We start from the raw sequence: 17,186 nt of genomic DNA, 5'->3' as shown, positions 1-17,186 counted from the left end.
GCATCTCATCTCCAAGTGCTGATGAGAAGTTTGATGAGGAAACAAACCATTGAAGTTTCTTTATTACCGTCAAATGGTATCTTACCTCCAAGTGTTGGTAAGAAGTTTGATGAGGAAACAAACTGATGAAGTTTCTTTACTACCGTCAAATGGCGTCTCATCTCCAAGTGCTGATGAGAAGTTTGATGAGGAAACAAATCTTTGGAAATTTTCTCTTTATCTGAGATATTGTCTAAACACAACTGAGACCAGTTTCGAGATATGGACATCCGAAACAAGGGGAGGTTGTTTACCTTTTTCTAAGTATCAACACTTAGTTAAAGAAGATGGATTGCGCATTCTACATTGCCATCCATTCGCCATAATCCACATCAAGTATTTCTACAGGAGTTTGTCTCCTCATCCCCCGCCAAGCGCGACAACGGGATCAATCCATGCAAAGTTTTCATTACTACAACATCTCAGGAGCGCCCAAAATTCGGGCATTCTTTGATATTTAAGTCTCTTTTACGCAGGAGAGATCGAGATATCAATCTCTCTCCCTCCAGATAAAAGAAACTTAAATATGGGCATCTGTCATACCCTAATTTTTTACCCCCCTGAGATGACATATCTTCAGGATTTTTATCAGGTCAAAGCAAGTACCCAGAGCAGCCTGGCATTCAATCAAGGATGTTCAAAGACAAGAAAACTCAGGCAAAGGATCAATCAATAGAAGGATTAGTCTCTAATACAATCATAAGACTCAAGGGCTTCATTCTTTTTCACCTATGATTGATTAGACACCCAGTCATCTGAGTACAGGTTTACTCAGATCACCAGACTAGGGTTTTGAGCCTGTCAAGGACTAAAATCAGGGATCGCCTTTGGGAAACCCTAAAAAGCCCCAGGGGATCATTCAAAGACATCAATCATTTTCAAATAGCTCATATTACGAGATCTACTAGACATCACACCTCAATTTAAAGTCTACAACCATCATTTTCATCTGGTCGACAATTAGGGTTTTTGACCTAATTCACCAGAATAGTTGACTTTTAATCAGGGCATGGATCCAAAACTCAAGACATGATTCAAGAACCTCTACTACCTCCATATAATCCATTTACATCACTCATTTGAGGAGGAGATCTTGTTTCTACACAAAAGTCCAAATTTTCACTTTACTTGGAAAAAGTCAACTGTATGGGATCACCTTTAACTTTTAAGATTTTTGGTCAAACCATGAATTTCAAAGATCAATATCATCAATATATGGATATTAAATTCATTTGACCAAAGAAATTCAAAGAGATTCACCAAGGAGCAAAAAGTCGGGAATTAGGGTTTTTTGAAGGCATGGTGAGAACTCAAAATTTCACCTACACAACTCAAAAAACTTCCAACATGAAAGTTGTAGATCTTGCAAAATAAAACAACATCTTACATAGAAACTTTTTTCAAGAAATCAATCATTTAAGAGATTTGGAGATTTTGAAGTTTTAGGTCAAAAACACTTAGAAAATTTTCTAAGTGTTTTTAACCTAGTTTTCTTCCAACTTTGGCCTCATTTTTCACAAATTTGCCAAAGGATTCTGAAGAAACTCCAAACTAATGATTTGAAGTAGATGTTTAGGGCTTTCCAAATTGTGTTCAACCTTCTCCAAATTCATTTTGAGCTAAGAGTTATGCTTGTTCAAAGTTGGCCTCATGAAGTGAAATTATAGGTCATGTAAATTTTTGAACTTTGCAATTTTGAGCACATGACCTCAAATATGGATGCTACACGACCCATAACACATCTGAAAACATGCCATGCATTCATTTTCACCATGCCATGATAATTGAGGAAGATTCCTAAAACAAGAACATGTGATTATGTAATGATTACATTTGTGAATTTATGGCAAATTGATGAATCACCCAAGGAATCTTCTCACCAACAAATTAGAGCTCACTTTGCATCTGAAATGTTCCCTAAGATCAGATAGAATCAATGGATGGGAAGCTGGCTCTAAAATGCAATGATCACACTTGGATATTCTTTGAAATTTCTTCATGGCTAAGAAACCAAATTCACTTCACTAAGCAAGCTCACTCTCTCAATCTATACTGAATGATTTGCCTATAAATAGAGAGCTCTTCCTCATTCAGAAACACACCAAAGCAACTATAATCCTTGCTTTCTCTTTCTCTTCTCATGCTTATGGTTTTTCAAAGTTCTTTGGCAAGAAGAATCGATTTCTTCAAACCAGAGCTTATCTTTGGAAAGTAAACATTCTAACATCTCAAAGGGGATCATTTGAGGTGATCCAAACACCTGGATCACATCTGAACGTGGAGAATCATCATCTTCACTTCCTACTTGGAGCTGTTGCAGTTGGAGGTCTATGGAGTAATTCAGAAGGTGTCAAGCAAACCTAAGTGTTCAAACACGTTCCTTAGGGTGTGGTGAAGCTACGCAGATGGCTGCAGCTCATCTGTAACTCAAGATTCAACACCCTCCATGTCTACTTGAAGCTCAAATCGAGGGAGGTCCATAGAGCAATTCAGGAGAATTGAAGTTATAACAAGCATTCAGTTAGCATCACTGAGTCCCAAGGAAGCTTTTGGAATCATTCATACAAGCCCAGGTGCTCTCTAACATCCTCACGACCTCCATTTTCAGAGGTAAGTTCTTGAACTCCATCTCTTTAATTCAAGTACTCTTTGTGATAAAGCTCGATTCTATCTTGTTCAGCATCATCAGAGGATTGAAAACCCTCTATCATCATTCATTTATCTTTCAGTATAGTCATTTAATTTGATTTTCAAATTTTAGGGTTCTTCACGTTTTTTAGTAAATTAGTTAGATGTAGTTAATATAAATTTATGTTAGTTACATATTCAGAATCGTGAGTGAATTTAGAACAAGTTTCATGTTTACATCGTTGCAAATGGTTGAGAGTTGAGAGAGTTCAGATTTTCAAAAACTCAAAGCTAGAGGTTGAAGATGACAATGGTGGTGGCGCGCAAATTTCAAATTCAGGGTTGAGTTTATTTTATTTTGAATGATACCTGTTTCATTAACGACTAAATCGTTATAGCCCAGTGGTAAAGAGTGTTTGTGTGTTGCGCGTGCCCAAGGTCTGGGGTTCGAATCCCCCTCGCCCCAGACCTTTTGATTTTATTTTCTTTTTTGCTTCTATAATCTTGAATAACATATGAATTGCAAAGAAGTCAGTTTACTATCACCATACGCGCGCTGGCTCAGTGGTGTTGGTTTTGGGTGTGTGACCTAAAGGGCGTGTGTTCAAACCTTGGAGGAGACAAAATCATTTTTTTACCACTAATTTCCTTCATTTTTTTTCTCATAACTTCACACAATTAATTCATCTATCAAATTAATTTATTTTCACTTCATTTTTCACACACTTGTCATTTAATATATCTATTTTGTGAAATAATAAAAAAAATCATAAAAATATTATTTATTTCATATACTTTTATTAGGTTTAAAATAGTATGTTTTAAGTGTTTTCTTAAATACTTTAAATATATATATTCATTTTGTTTTAACCTAATTATTTTGTGAATAATTTTATGATAAAACCCTAATTGTTTAGGTCTTAATTAGGCATAGATCTTTATCTTTACCTTAATTAAGTTGACTTTTGTCAATTTTCAAAACTGTTATCAGTCTTCGATTAAACGGATGATTAAGGTTTTCAAACAACAAAACCTTATATCATTTCAAATCATTTTCAAATTGCTTTTATAACCAGTACTGTAAAGTACTGGGCCTCTATTAGAGTGTAAGACCCAACACCTTCTTTCTTTTCATAGTTTGTTTTCAAAAACTGTATTTACAAAATCTTCTTTCTGTTTTCAAAACATTCTTCTGGTATTTGAAGGGCATTATTCCCGGTGAAACTCTTCAGATACCTATGTGACCTTTGTCCATCTTCACTTCTTCTGTTTTCAAAAACCATTAACTGTTTATCATATATATATATATATATATATATATATATATATATATATATATATATATATATATCAACTGTTATCCACCAAATACTGGTAAGGCTTTGTACATACTTCTTCAAAGGCCTCCACTCCATCCAGGTTAGGCTTTACAAGCTTTCAATTTACAGTCTTTGATTAAATTACTGTCAAATATAAACTGTACATATATTTGTTTAGAACTACGTTTGAGTATAAACCTTAGGACAATTAAACTATATATATATATATTATAGGAATATGGCCTAGGATTGAGAATGTCTTCCCGGTGAAGGCTCTTTCCTAATTAGAGATCTGTAGTTCAAACCCCCAAGATGAATTATTCCCGGTGAAACATCTTGGCAAAAACCTTAGAATCCAAAAAATAGGACACATCCACCCAAAGAGGAATTATTCCCTGTGAAACCTCTTACCCATTTGCTTAGAGCCAAAATAAGTTCAAAACTACATAGCTTTCTCTTGTGCTATAACAAGGACCCTCGATTAGCCTCCTCTTGGGCTTTGTACAAGGACCCACAGGCTTCTTAAAAGCATTTCCAGCTTCCTCTTGAGCTTGTATACAAGGACCCATCAGGTTTTTTATAAACATAGGAACAGGTCTTTAGTCACCTTTTAGCCTACCCTGGTGAGTTTCTTCCAATTTAAACCAGACTTTAAACAAGCTAAGATTGTCTCAATTTTACATTGAGTACACCTTTTGGAATGAGAGACATGGACAGTCTCTGTCACCCTTACCTTCATCAATTTTCCTTAGCAGAGTCTAGGATCCATGTTTGATCATCCTTAGCAAGTGTCAGCCTTCATCTTGGGCTTTAAACAAGAAGTCTCCACTAGATAATCTTTCTGCCATTCATTTTAATAAAAACCCCTGGAAAGGGTTAGCCTCCACACATTCCATCATTTTAATAAAAACCCCTGGAAAGGGTTAGCCTCCAAATCAATCCGTCATTTTTAACAAAAACCCCTGGAAAGGGTTAGCCTCCAACATCATTCCTTCATTTTAACAAAAACCAACAAAAAACAGTTAGCCTCCAACATCATTCTTTCATTTCAACAAAATCAGTCCTTCAAAAAACCAAAGATCCATTCTCTTAGGAGATAATTTCCCCAAAAGAGTCAAAACCCCTGGAAAGGGTCCGCCTCCAAAAACATGATAAAATCAGTCTTTTAACAGACAATTCCTCCAGCTGAGTCAAAATCCCTGGAAAGGGTTAGCTTCCAAAGAGAAAAACAGTCTTTTAATAAATAAACTCTTCAGTAGAGTCAAAATCAACAAAAACAGTAAGCCTCAACCTTGGGCTTCATACAAGGCACCAAACAATAAAACTCCCCTGTCAAGAGTCAGCCTCAACCTTGGGCATTGTACAAGGCAGATAATAGAGTCTCCCCAGTGAGTTCTTCATCATTCAGTAGCCAAAACCTTGGGCTTTGTACAAGGAAGATTAAACCATATTTTCATGTGTCAAAGATTTCTAACACCTAGGATCTTTTCTCCATAGAGTCATCCATACTCAGTTTATTTAAGAGTCAGCGACAACCTTGGGTTTTGTTCAAGGCAGAAAATAATGTCTTCCCTGGCTAGAGTCAGCCTCAATTCTGGGCTTTGTACAGAACACCAAATAAAAATCCATCAAATAAACACTCTCCAAATAGAGTCAGCCTCAATTCTGGGCTTTGTACAGAACACAAAAATACCCTGTAATTAATCCCCAGTGGAGTCATCTCCCAGAGTCAATAAATAATAATTAACCAATCAAAAAAGCCTCAAGCTTGGGCCTCATACAAGCCAGTCAAATCTTTTATACAGTAGATAGATATAGCTTATCTCTATAGAGAGATATTTTTACTACTCTACCACATTCAAACAAACAAACATTTCAACATTTCAATTTCAAATTCAATCAAGTCTCCCATTTAGGATTTTGAAAGGCATGAGCTGGCAGTAAAACCCAGACATGTGGTAACTTTCCCTAATTTGGATGAGCATCTTTCTTTCATTTAAGAGGCATTTGACTGGTATACTTGCACATACACAAGTAAGGTCCCCCTCTTGAATGAAATGAATTCAGTTATTCTGTCACTCCTTTAAATGTTTGTGGTAGAATAGTACAAATACCTCTCTGTAAAGATGATTTCATGTCTCTTTATTGTAAACAGAGATTTAATTCAAGCTTCAACCTTGAGCTTCAAGCAAGGCACCAAAAACAATTAATTTCCCTTGTTAGTTCCCCGAACTACATTAAGCTCTGACTTCCACTAGGGATATGTAGGCATGAGGTTCACAAGGAATCTCAGCGAGCTAATAAAATACCAAAAATAGTCAGTTTGTCTATCTGTCTGTCTTTCTTTAATCAATTCAATTCCTTCTCCTAACACAAAGGAGAAACTTTCCCAATCATTAGCAATAAACACAATCACAATGACACAGAGAAGGTTCTTGTAGAGTACTACAGATATGTAGGGTGTTTAAACACTTCCCTATGTATAACTGACCCCCCGGACTCCAGAATTTCTAGTCTAGGTGAAATCCCACACTTAGCAAACTCCTAGGGTTTAGTTGAGATTTTTTTTCCCCTTTCCTACTCGTAGGAGAAATAAGAAAGTTCGTGTGATATCGTAGGAAGAACTGAAACAAAATTCCTCCCACCACGGGCGCATTCTCCTTCCAAATTTCGCGTGAAGGGTCTAGCGTGCCGTCCTCCCAAGTGAAACGGGGAGGTAAAAAAAATGACACCACAACTACCCTATGCAACCTTTATCTCAGACATCCATCCCAGACAAGAGAACCTATGCTCACTTTCTAGTGATAGCTAACTGTTACAACCCTACAACAGCTATTTACACAATTAACAATGACCATTAACTTGATCTTGCTTCACAGCTTCAATCAAGAATACAATACTCAACTCTTACCTACAGGTTTCGAGTGAGAACAATGACTTCTCTTACCTACAGGTTTCGAGAAGGACATGGCAGCCATCCCATAGCCCGGGTGGTCTACCTATAGAAACCCTAATGACTACATCTTTTCTATACAAGGTTTTCTATATTAAAACTAGGTTACAAAGTTTCTATTTATAACCCGATCCGAATTGTACTTGGGCTTACAAATCGCAGCACTCCTTGCTGTTACAAATATGCATAAATATTTTGCTACAATCAAGGTCTTTTTAATCACGAGTTTCCTAATTTATCTCTTAAATTAGACAATCCTGAATCTTCAATCTTCTGATCTGACTCTTCCTAAATCTCCAATATTCTGATCTGATTCTTCAATATTATTTTGACCTTTAAATTTTCCCCACATAGGATTACAAAATATTCCATGAATTTTCTTTATCTGTTAAGTAACAAACTGAATCTTTCTTCCACTTTTGCAGGCGCGATGTCATGAGATGATGTCATGACATTCCATATAACATCTTGCTTGTACCTATTTTTTCTTTTTATAATTGCAAGATTCACATAAATACCTTTTGCTGCTATTATATGTTTTAGCCAAACATCAGACAATAGTACAGAACAAAGCATCAACATTCTTAACATCCTTTAGCAAATTCTATACAATCTTTCAACATAGTAGGCCAATACATTCCATAACAAAATAATAACCATTTCATTTTATGTCCTGCTTGATGGGCTCCACAAGCGCCATTGTGGACATTAGATAGCGCCAAATAAGCCTCACTTTCTCCTAAGCATTTTAACAAAATTCCCTTAAGAGTCTTTTTGAATATTTCATTCCCTATTAAAAAATAAGACAACGCTCTATATTTTGTCTTTCCATATGTGTCTATTAGATTGTCAATAGTCAAGATTTTGAACTCCTATTGGTTGGCAAAACCTAACTGTGTAGTCTCCAAATTTATTGGAGATAATATGGTGGCCATTGCTTTCCCTCTGACTTCGACCAACCCTTCCAATTTTTTTTTTGATATTTTATATCCCGAAGCTATTTGTGCCAGATCATTCGCCTCTTGATTCTTTATCTTGGGGGCATTCTTTATATCCATGTATTCAAATTTTTTAAGCAACCTTTTTCCACAACGAAGTACATCATCATATTCTCCTTAATGCAATTATATCCTTTTGTCAGTTGCTTGATCAATAATTCAGAATCTCCTTTAATTTCGACTTTGGTTTCCCCCAATTCCAACAAAGCTTCAAGTCCTGCAAGTAAGGCTTCATACTCTGCTTCATTGTTTGAGCATCGTAGGCCTTCGGTCCTGTACTTGAGTTTTGTTGGAATTCCTTCAATAGAAATTATCAGAATTTCAACTCCACTACCATCTTTATATGTGGAACCATCAAAGAATAATCTCCATGGTTTTACTTCGACATAATTTTGATGGTTTTCGACCACTGCGTGGTCCATACTGAAATCTGATACTACTTGACCTTTCATTGCTTTTAAAGGCAAAAAGGTTAAAGAGTACTCCGTAAGGGCTAAAGCCCATTTGCCAATTCGAGTGTGTAATATTGGCTTTAACAACATATGCTTAATAACGTGAAAATGCGAAGAAACGTAAACATCAACAAGTTTTATATAATATTTAGGTTTATACAAGAGAAATAGAAACACAAGCAGAGCTTTTTTATTCCAGTGTATCTAGTCTCTGCATTGTTTAATACTCTACTTAGATAATAAATGGCTCTTTCAATGCCATTCTCATCCTTCTGTGCTAACATGCTACCTATGGTAGTGTTAGAGGCTGATATGTACATTCTCATAGGTTTCTTCACATATGGAGGACACAAGACGGGTGGATGCACCAAATACTGCTTTATCTTGTTGAAAGCTACTTGATGTGCTTCATTCCACTAAAACTTCCCTTGTTTCATGCGAAGAGGGGGAGAAAGGGCTTGAGTCTGACCACTCAAATTGGAGATGAATCTTCTCAGGAAATTGATTTTTCCTAATAACGACTGCAACTCCTTTTTTGTTGATGGTGCTTTCGTTTCAATGATAGCCTTTGTTTTGTTTTGATTAATCTGTATCCCCTTCTTATGGACCACAAAGCCCCAAAAATTTCCAACCTGCACAAAGAAATCACATTTAAGGGGATTCTTCTTCAAGCCATGTTTTCAAGTTCTTTCGATTGATTGGCGAAGATGATTCAAATGATTTTGGTCTGACTCATATAACTTTTGTCTGATTCAGATGACTTTTGTCTAATACAAATTTTATCACAATATCGTCTATGTACACCTGCATAAATGTTTCTATAAAATCACGAAATATAGAGTTCATTGATCTTTGGTAAGTTTCGCCAGAATTTTTTAGGACAAAACGCATAACAACCCATTCGTAGGTGCCTATTGTCCCAGGGCATCGAAAAGTTATTTTAGACACATCTTCCTCAGCAATGAAAATATGGTTATAGCCAAAGTATCCATCTAACATGCTAAGATACTCGAACCCTGCAGTTGAATCAACTAGCATTTCTGCCACGGGCATTTGATATTCGTCTTTAGGGGTTGCTGCATTTAAGTCACAAAAATCTATACATACCCTTAAAGAACCATTACTTTTAATAACAATAATTATATTTGTAATCCATTGGACATACCTTATGGTCCTGACGAATTTGCAATAAAGAAGCCTTTTGACTTCCATCTTGATTTTTGAGAGATTATTTGGAGCAAACCTTCTAAGAGTCTGCTTGTGAGCTTCTTGCCATCTTTGGTAGGCAGCTTCAATTCACCCAGATCTCTTTTTAAATCAGGCATTTCTTCATAATCCCAGGCAAAGCAATATTTGTTCTCCTTTAGTAACTCAATGAATTTTGCTTTTACCTTTGGCTCTAGTTTAGTGCTGATGTATGTAATTCTCTTCAAGCTTCCATCTCCAATATCTACTTCTTTAAGAGGATCTTGAGCTAGAATCTTACCTGTCATACCCCAATTTTCGACCCTAAGATCATACATCATTTGCATATCAATCATCAATCAAGAGCTTCATCTTAAAGCTCTATTTTTGGTGTTATGCCTACTTCATCTGTAAAGGGAATCATCAAGCACCAATGTTTATTTAGTTTGTATATGCTATAATAACCAAAATACCAAAAATATTGTTATTTTATTTTGTATGATTGTGTTTTGTAGGTACCAAGTCAAAGTATCTGTCAAAAAGGGCATATTTCAAAATTTTCACTGTGCAAATCGATTTACACAACTGTTTCTGCACCAGATTTGCTTATGTCATTAGTGCAAATCGATTTGCATAAGACATCAATCGATTAGAATAACTGTTTTTGCACCAGATTTTCCTTTTTCAGCAGTGCAAACCGATTTGCATAAAGTGTAAATCGATTGCACTAGTGCAAATTTTGAAGAATGAAGGCAATTTTCAGTTTTTGAGGAGTGTGTCACCATTTTCATGTGTGGGGTGAATGTTCTAGATTGCACAAACAATTCCTTACATCATTTTGATCAATATTATCATGTACCTCTTAGAACATAGTTTGGTTCTAATCATATTTTAGTGTTTTGACGATAACAAGCAAACAAATTTTGTATAAAGCGAACATGGTATTCTTATCATACATTTCTTATTTCAGAAGATGTACCAGTACTAGCAATCAGAACTTGGCACTTATAAGAAGCTGGAGAAACACAACTCAAGTCATAAGGAAACTTCTGATACTACACCAGAATGCTGCAAACATATCTACAACAAAAGTTGAAGAACAAATCTGAACAAAAGATCATAAGGAGTGATTCAAATTAATACCGTTGAAAGAAACTTCTGATATTACACCAAAACACCGTGAACACATCTACAACAGAAGTTGATGAACAAGGCTGAATAGAAGATCATAAGGAATGATTCAAATTAATGCTGTTAAGAACATAATCATTAGCAAAATGGCTGCAACACTCCAAAAGTGCAATTTCCAAGATTTATTGAAAAAGCTATCCACATGCAAACCCTTGGAGAAAACAAAATCAAAGTCGACATGCAAACCATTTGATGCTGCGTACAAGTTTTGAAGACGTAGGTCAAGAATTATGAAGCTACTCATGATCGTTTGAAGATATACACAAGTGATATTGAAGAAAACAAGTAAGAACACACAAGAACACTGCAACTCAGAAATATCATCAACTGTGAAGAAAAACTCTCTGAACCAAAAACTCATATCCATATTCTGAGTTAATTATTTTGTACTCAATCTTAGTGAAATATCACAGTTGTGATTACAGATTTCTAGAAGCAATACTAAACACTTTCAGTAGAAGTTACGTGGTAACTGAGTCCTTGAGAGACCAGTTGGGTCATAAGTCTCAAGAAGTCTAGGACTATTTGAGTCTTAGAAGTTGGTTTGTCATAAACAGTTGGTTTGTGCAGGGTTGTTAGTCACCAACAGTTTGGCTTGTGCTTTGTATTGTGAGTCACGGCAGTTGGTCGTGCAAGTGTAATCAGGTTCTGATTATAGGGGATTAAGACCTCTATTGAGAGGCAAATCACCTTGTTGAGGGTGGACTGGAGGTAGCCTTGTTGAGAAGGTGAACCAGGATAAAAATAATTGTGTTCTGTCTATCTCTCCTTCATCAAGTTTTTAAATAAAACTTATTCACCCCCCCCTTCCAAGTGTTTTCTCAACCTTCAATTGGAATCAAAGTGCCTGGTTCTGGATGCAAACACTTAACCGTGTCCGAAAATGATCCTGAAGGAAAACACTATGGCGAATGATTTAAACAACAATGGCTACACAAAACCTCCTGTGTTCGATGCAGAGAATTTTTAATATTGGAAAGATAGTTTCATACCCCAAAATTTTCCCACCATATTTATTCATATTTCAGTCCATCTGACTTTCAAATGCTCAAAGATACACAAGAAGGAAGCATACAGTCTCTATCCTAAACAGTAGCCTCCGAACTAGGGTTTTATATTTTTCAAAGTAAAATCAGTTTATGATACCTCAAGTGGATCCCATGGTCTCTCATATGCCTCAGAGAATCCTCATGCCAAGTTTCAAGCCCTAAATTCAAAGGATTGCTCAGTCAATGGCATAAATGGTCAACAGGTGACTAGCATGATCTAAAAGTCTAATATGGTCAAAGTACAGTCAAAATTCATGATTTTTGGCCAACATCCTCATTTTGATGTATCATTCATCATTTGATCAAGGATTGATCATGATTCAGCAAGGAAAGTTCGGAAATCAACAAAACCTAAAGTTTCTAAATTAGGGTTTTTGACCTAAAGTCAACTGAACTTTGACCAGCCAGAACTTCCACATGGAACATCAGAAATTTTCCATCCAAAGCTCATTTTGAAGGAAATTGAATTCTCTACAACTTTGACTCTATCATGCCAAGTCTAAAAATGCTTCATTTGAGAGATTTAGGCCAAAACACCACAGGTCCTTCTAGAAGATCGCAAAAAGCTGTTTTTTGTCAAGAGAAGTATCATCAAGATAAAATCTCCAAATGAAAAATATGTTCCAAAGTTGCTTGAAGAAGACATCTTGGGCTTTCCAAAAAGTCCTAGAACATCTCCATATAATAAAAATTGAGAGAGTTATGGCTTGCACAAGTTAGGCGATTTTGAGAAAATGCATAAAAGGCAAAGTGATGAATTTTGAGTTGTTGACAAAATGGGCCTAAGATTTCCATCTCAAACGTGACCATGGCCCATATAATAACCCTTAAACCCATTATTTTATTTTTATGATATTTATTTTTATTTATTTGAATTTTTATTCATTTTAACATTAATAAATCATATAAAATATGAAATGTATGGTTTCAAATCAAAGATTAATATTTTCAATCAAATTCAATCATCATTTAAGCCATATATTTGCTTGGATTTCGTGCTTCTCAAGTGTGCAATTATGGAGATTATATTTGGCCTAAAATAGAAATTTTAATGCAAATTTTCAATCAAAGATTTAATCTTCCAATCATTGTTTTTTTCCAAACTAGTTGACCTAATATTTTCATCTATATATACCTGAAAGTTGCAGCCGTTAGGGGACAAAAAACCTAGCCTCCTAAGCATCTCTCAAAGTTCAAAAAACTCTCACATAAAGTCAAGTGCCGTTTTCTTGTTCGTACCTCATATCAATCAAAACAAAACGTTCCATTCTTCTTGTAAGGTAATTTAGGTTAGGTATGTGCCAAGAGACACGATCAAAAGAGCCTTAAACACATACTTCTCATTCATCATGTTCATATGTGTTTAATATTCGTTTTTTATATTATATCGTGTACTAACCAAAAATAACAATTGCTTTGACTTTCTAATGTGCTTCAAAGGATAATTGACGGGTAGCATGGAAGCTTGGAGCCTTGGATTAACGTTTGCCATTGTTAGGGCTTCCAAGATTAAACCTTTCGTTTTCCACGTTTCGGCCCCTATCTAACTAAAACGATGCCTTCTTTGAGTGTGTATCCTTCTAATAAGGAGATCTGGGCATTTGTTTTTGTCATATAAATCGTTTTTTTGCAGGTTTTGATTTTTGCAGAATTCACTACGAGATTTCATAGCAAAACGGAAGCGAAAAGAGAAGCAAAACCGTAGTAAATTATGATGGAGAAGATGAACAGAAGCTTGGAACTTCTGACCACGCGTGGCGCTCTTCCGTTGGCTGGTCAACAATTCAACGGCGCCCCTTTCTTTCTCATTGGTCTGTCAGCGTCCCTGGGCCCCATGTTGACCAGGTTTGAATCAACAATGGCTGGTGCGTTTCACTGACTCGAGTGCATTGTGTTCCCTCAGTATGCTGACCGTCAGATCATTTCAATGCAAGATCTAACACACCTTGATCCTGCGTTCCACCGTGGACTCTCAGTCCATTGTCACACCCAATCACAGTTTCTACCCTTGATTTTATTTTAGCCTTTTTTTCATCATGATCACTAATCATTGTTACTGGGTTAATCAAAGATCCTTCATACACACGCCATGCCAATCAAAAAGCTAATTTCTAATCCTTTTCTTATTTAAATGTTATTTTACCTTTTAATTTTTGCCTTATAGGTTAAATTAGGGTTTATTTTCAATGCCAAGGAATTCCTCCTACACTCACCCCTATTATTTTCCGTTTAATTCTTAGATGTTCAGAGTCAATCGAAGGTTTGAGGAAGGCTCAAGATAAAGATAATTAAATTAATTATTCATCTCTTTTATTTTCTGCTTTAATTCCCCCATCCCCGCAGGTGTTTATTGTAATAGCGTAGGAACTTTTATATTTTTCTGCCTTTAATTTCTGCAAACTTAAACTGCGTGGTTAGTAACCCTAGGGAGTGATAAACCATGAATTAAATATAGATCACTAATTTACAAGATAAATATCATTGAAGTTAACCACGTGATTGTGCACCCACACACCTTTAGGGTAATCCCTCTTGTTGCCTTTGTTGCCTATTGCCTTATGATTTTGTTGCCTCTAATTGTACTAAATAGTCAAGTCCCTCGATTCCGAGGATACCTAAAGCAAGGTAGCCTATAGAGATTAAAAAATCATCTAGTCCCTCGAAGTTGCCTCGGTAAAAGATGATTGTCCCAATTGCTAAGGTATCCTCGCATGATGCCTAAAAAGATTAATGACTATTCTATCCTTCCCTTAGACTACCTGCCCTCTTTATGGAAAGGGTCAGTCTTATGGCGAACGATAACTCGATGACCCTTCAACATCCAATTGAAAGACTTCCTGCCCTCTCATGGTATGGATAGACCCTTTCACCCGAAAAGCTAAAAGAACGATCTTCCAAAATTTAGTGTAGGTAACTTTTAATTGCTTGCTCAATTCAAATTCAAAACTCTTTCCCATTATTCTTCAAAATCAAAAATAAAAAAGACTACGCTTATTTACAAGCTAAAGTTCTTCTTCAAAAATCTTTTCAAACATTTCAAACAATTCAAAAGAGAACTAAGCAATTAAGAGCCCATGGATAACCATGGATGCAAAGGGTGCTTTACACCTTCCCTTTGTATAACATACCCCCCGAACTCAAAATCTTTCAAAAGGTCTTTCCTGTTCTTTTAGCCTTTCCAATTGGATAAAATAAAAGTCGGTGGCGACTCTTGCTATCTACGACATTTCAAATAAAGTCAGTTCACTGTATTACAGAACTGGCGACTCTACTGGGGATGCTTTCGATTTAAAAGAGGGGTTACCTTAAAACTTAGGATCATTTTAAATTGTTTGACTTGTCTGCTTTATATTTCAAAGGTTGTTTTGGGTATTTACTTGTGTGAAAGATCCTAACCCGGATCTGAGTACCTTAGGTAAATGGCATGAGACCATGGAGAGTAAACAACGTATACTGATGTGGTTGATATGGTGGCCATCGTTAGTGTGACACATTGGTTTGTCCTGGTGTTCCTTGGGATCCGACTTGAGGAAACACTGTTAGAACAAGATTTGTTCTGATCAATATTCTTAGTTTTTATGATAACAAGGATATGAATTTTGTATGAGATAATGTGGTACTCTAATACACTGCAATTTCCCTTTCAGGAAATATATAAAGAGTATGCACAAATCAGGGCTCAAAAGCTTTGACTCAGAAGGTTCAGCATGCAACATCAGAACATGGTCTGGCAAGACATCAGAAGATGGTCAAAGCAGAATCAGAACATGGGTCTATGGAAGCATCAGAAGAACTTGAGTTCAGAAGCAGAAGCACTGAAGTTCTCATGGTATCACGCTCAGAAGCACTTCAAGGTCAGAAGACAAGAAGATGCTCTGCACAAGGCTGTTTGACTCTGATGATATTCAAACGTTGTATACACAAACATCAGATCAAAAGCAAGTACAAGATGGCAGGCTACGCTGACTGACAAAAGGAACGTTAGAAGCTATTAAAGGCAACGTCAGTAGGCACAGCGTATACAAGGCTCGAGGTAGTTGACAAAAGAGTGAAACATTAAATGCAATGTTGTACGGAATATGCAAAGCATTAAATGCTCCCAACGGTCATCTTCTCAAGTGCCTATAAATATGAAGTTCTGATGAGAAGCAAGGTTACCGATTCTGACGAATTCTGTGAATACTAACTTGCTGAAATGCTGTTCAAATCATAGCTCACAAACTTCATCTTCATCAAAGCTCACTACATTGCTGTTGTAATATATTAGAGAGATTAAGCTTAAACTTCAAGAGAAATATCACTGTTGTGATTATAGCTTTTCAGAAGCATTGTAATACTCTTAGAATTGATTACATTAATTTGTAAGTAACTAGAGCGATCAGGTTTGATCAGGAAACTCTAGGAAGTCTTAGCTTGTGTCTAAGCAGTTGTAACTAGAGTGATCACATGGTGGTCAGGATACTCTAGAAAGTCTTAGCTTGTGTCTAAGCAGTTGTTCCTAGAGTGATCAGGTTGTGATCAGGATACTCTAAAAGACTTAGTCGTGGGCTAAGTGGAAAACCATTGTAATCTGTTGAGATTAGTGGATTAAATCCTCAGGTGAGGTAAATCACTCCAATGGGGTGGACTGGAGTAGTTTAGTTAACAACGAACCAGGATAAAAATATCTGTGCAAATTGTTTTTATCGTTCAAGTTTATAGACTACACTTATTCAAACCCCCCATTTCTAAGTGTTTTTCTATCCTTCAATTGGCATCAAAGCGCCGGTTCTAAGGTGCAAGCACTTAACCGTGTTTAGAAAAGATTCAGGAAGAGAAAAATGCTTCAGTAAAAGATGGCTGGTGAAATTCCAACAAACCCACCTGCATCTACATCTGGCGCTGCTGAGCAATATAATGATAACAATGGTTATACTAGACCACCAGTATTTGATGGTGAAAACTTTGAATACTGGAAAGATAAACTGGAAAGTTACTTTCTTGGTCTAGATGGTGAACTATGGGATCTTCTGATGGATGGTTACAAACATCCAGTGAAAGCTAGTGGCGTAAGGCTTACAAGGAAAGAAATGGATGATGATTAGAAGAAGCTTTTCAAGAATCATCATAAATGTAGGACTGTTTTGTTGAATGCTATCTCTCATGCTGAGTATGAGAAGATATCTAACAGGGAAACGGCCTATGATATATATGAGTCATTGAAAATGACCCATGAGGGAAATGCTCAAGTCAAGGAGACTAAAGCTCTTGCTCTAATCCAAAGATACCAAGCCTTCAAGATGGAGGATGATGAAAACATTGAGAAGATGTTCTCAAGATTTCAAACGCTAACTGCTAAATTAAGAGTTCTGGATAAAGGCTACACCAAGGCT

The sequence above is a fragment of the Vicia villosa genome, unplaced genomic scaffold (assembly GCF_029867415.1).
Source record: "Vicia villosa cultivar HV-30 ecotype Madison, WI unplaced genomic scaffold, Vvil1.0 ctg.000746F_1_1, whole genome shotgun sequence".
NCBI lineage: Eukaryota > Viridiplantae > Streptophyta > Magnoliopsida > Fabales > Fabaceae > Vicia > Vicia villosa.
This window is presented reverse-complemented; position numbering follows the sequence as displayed.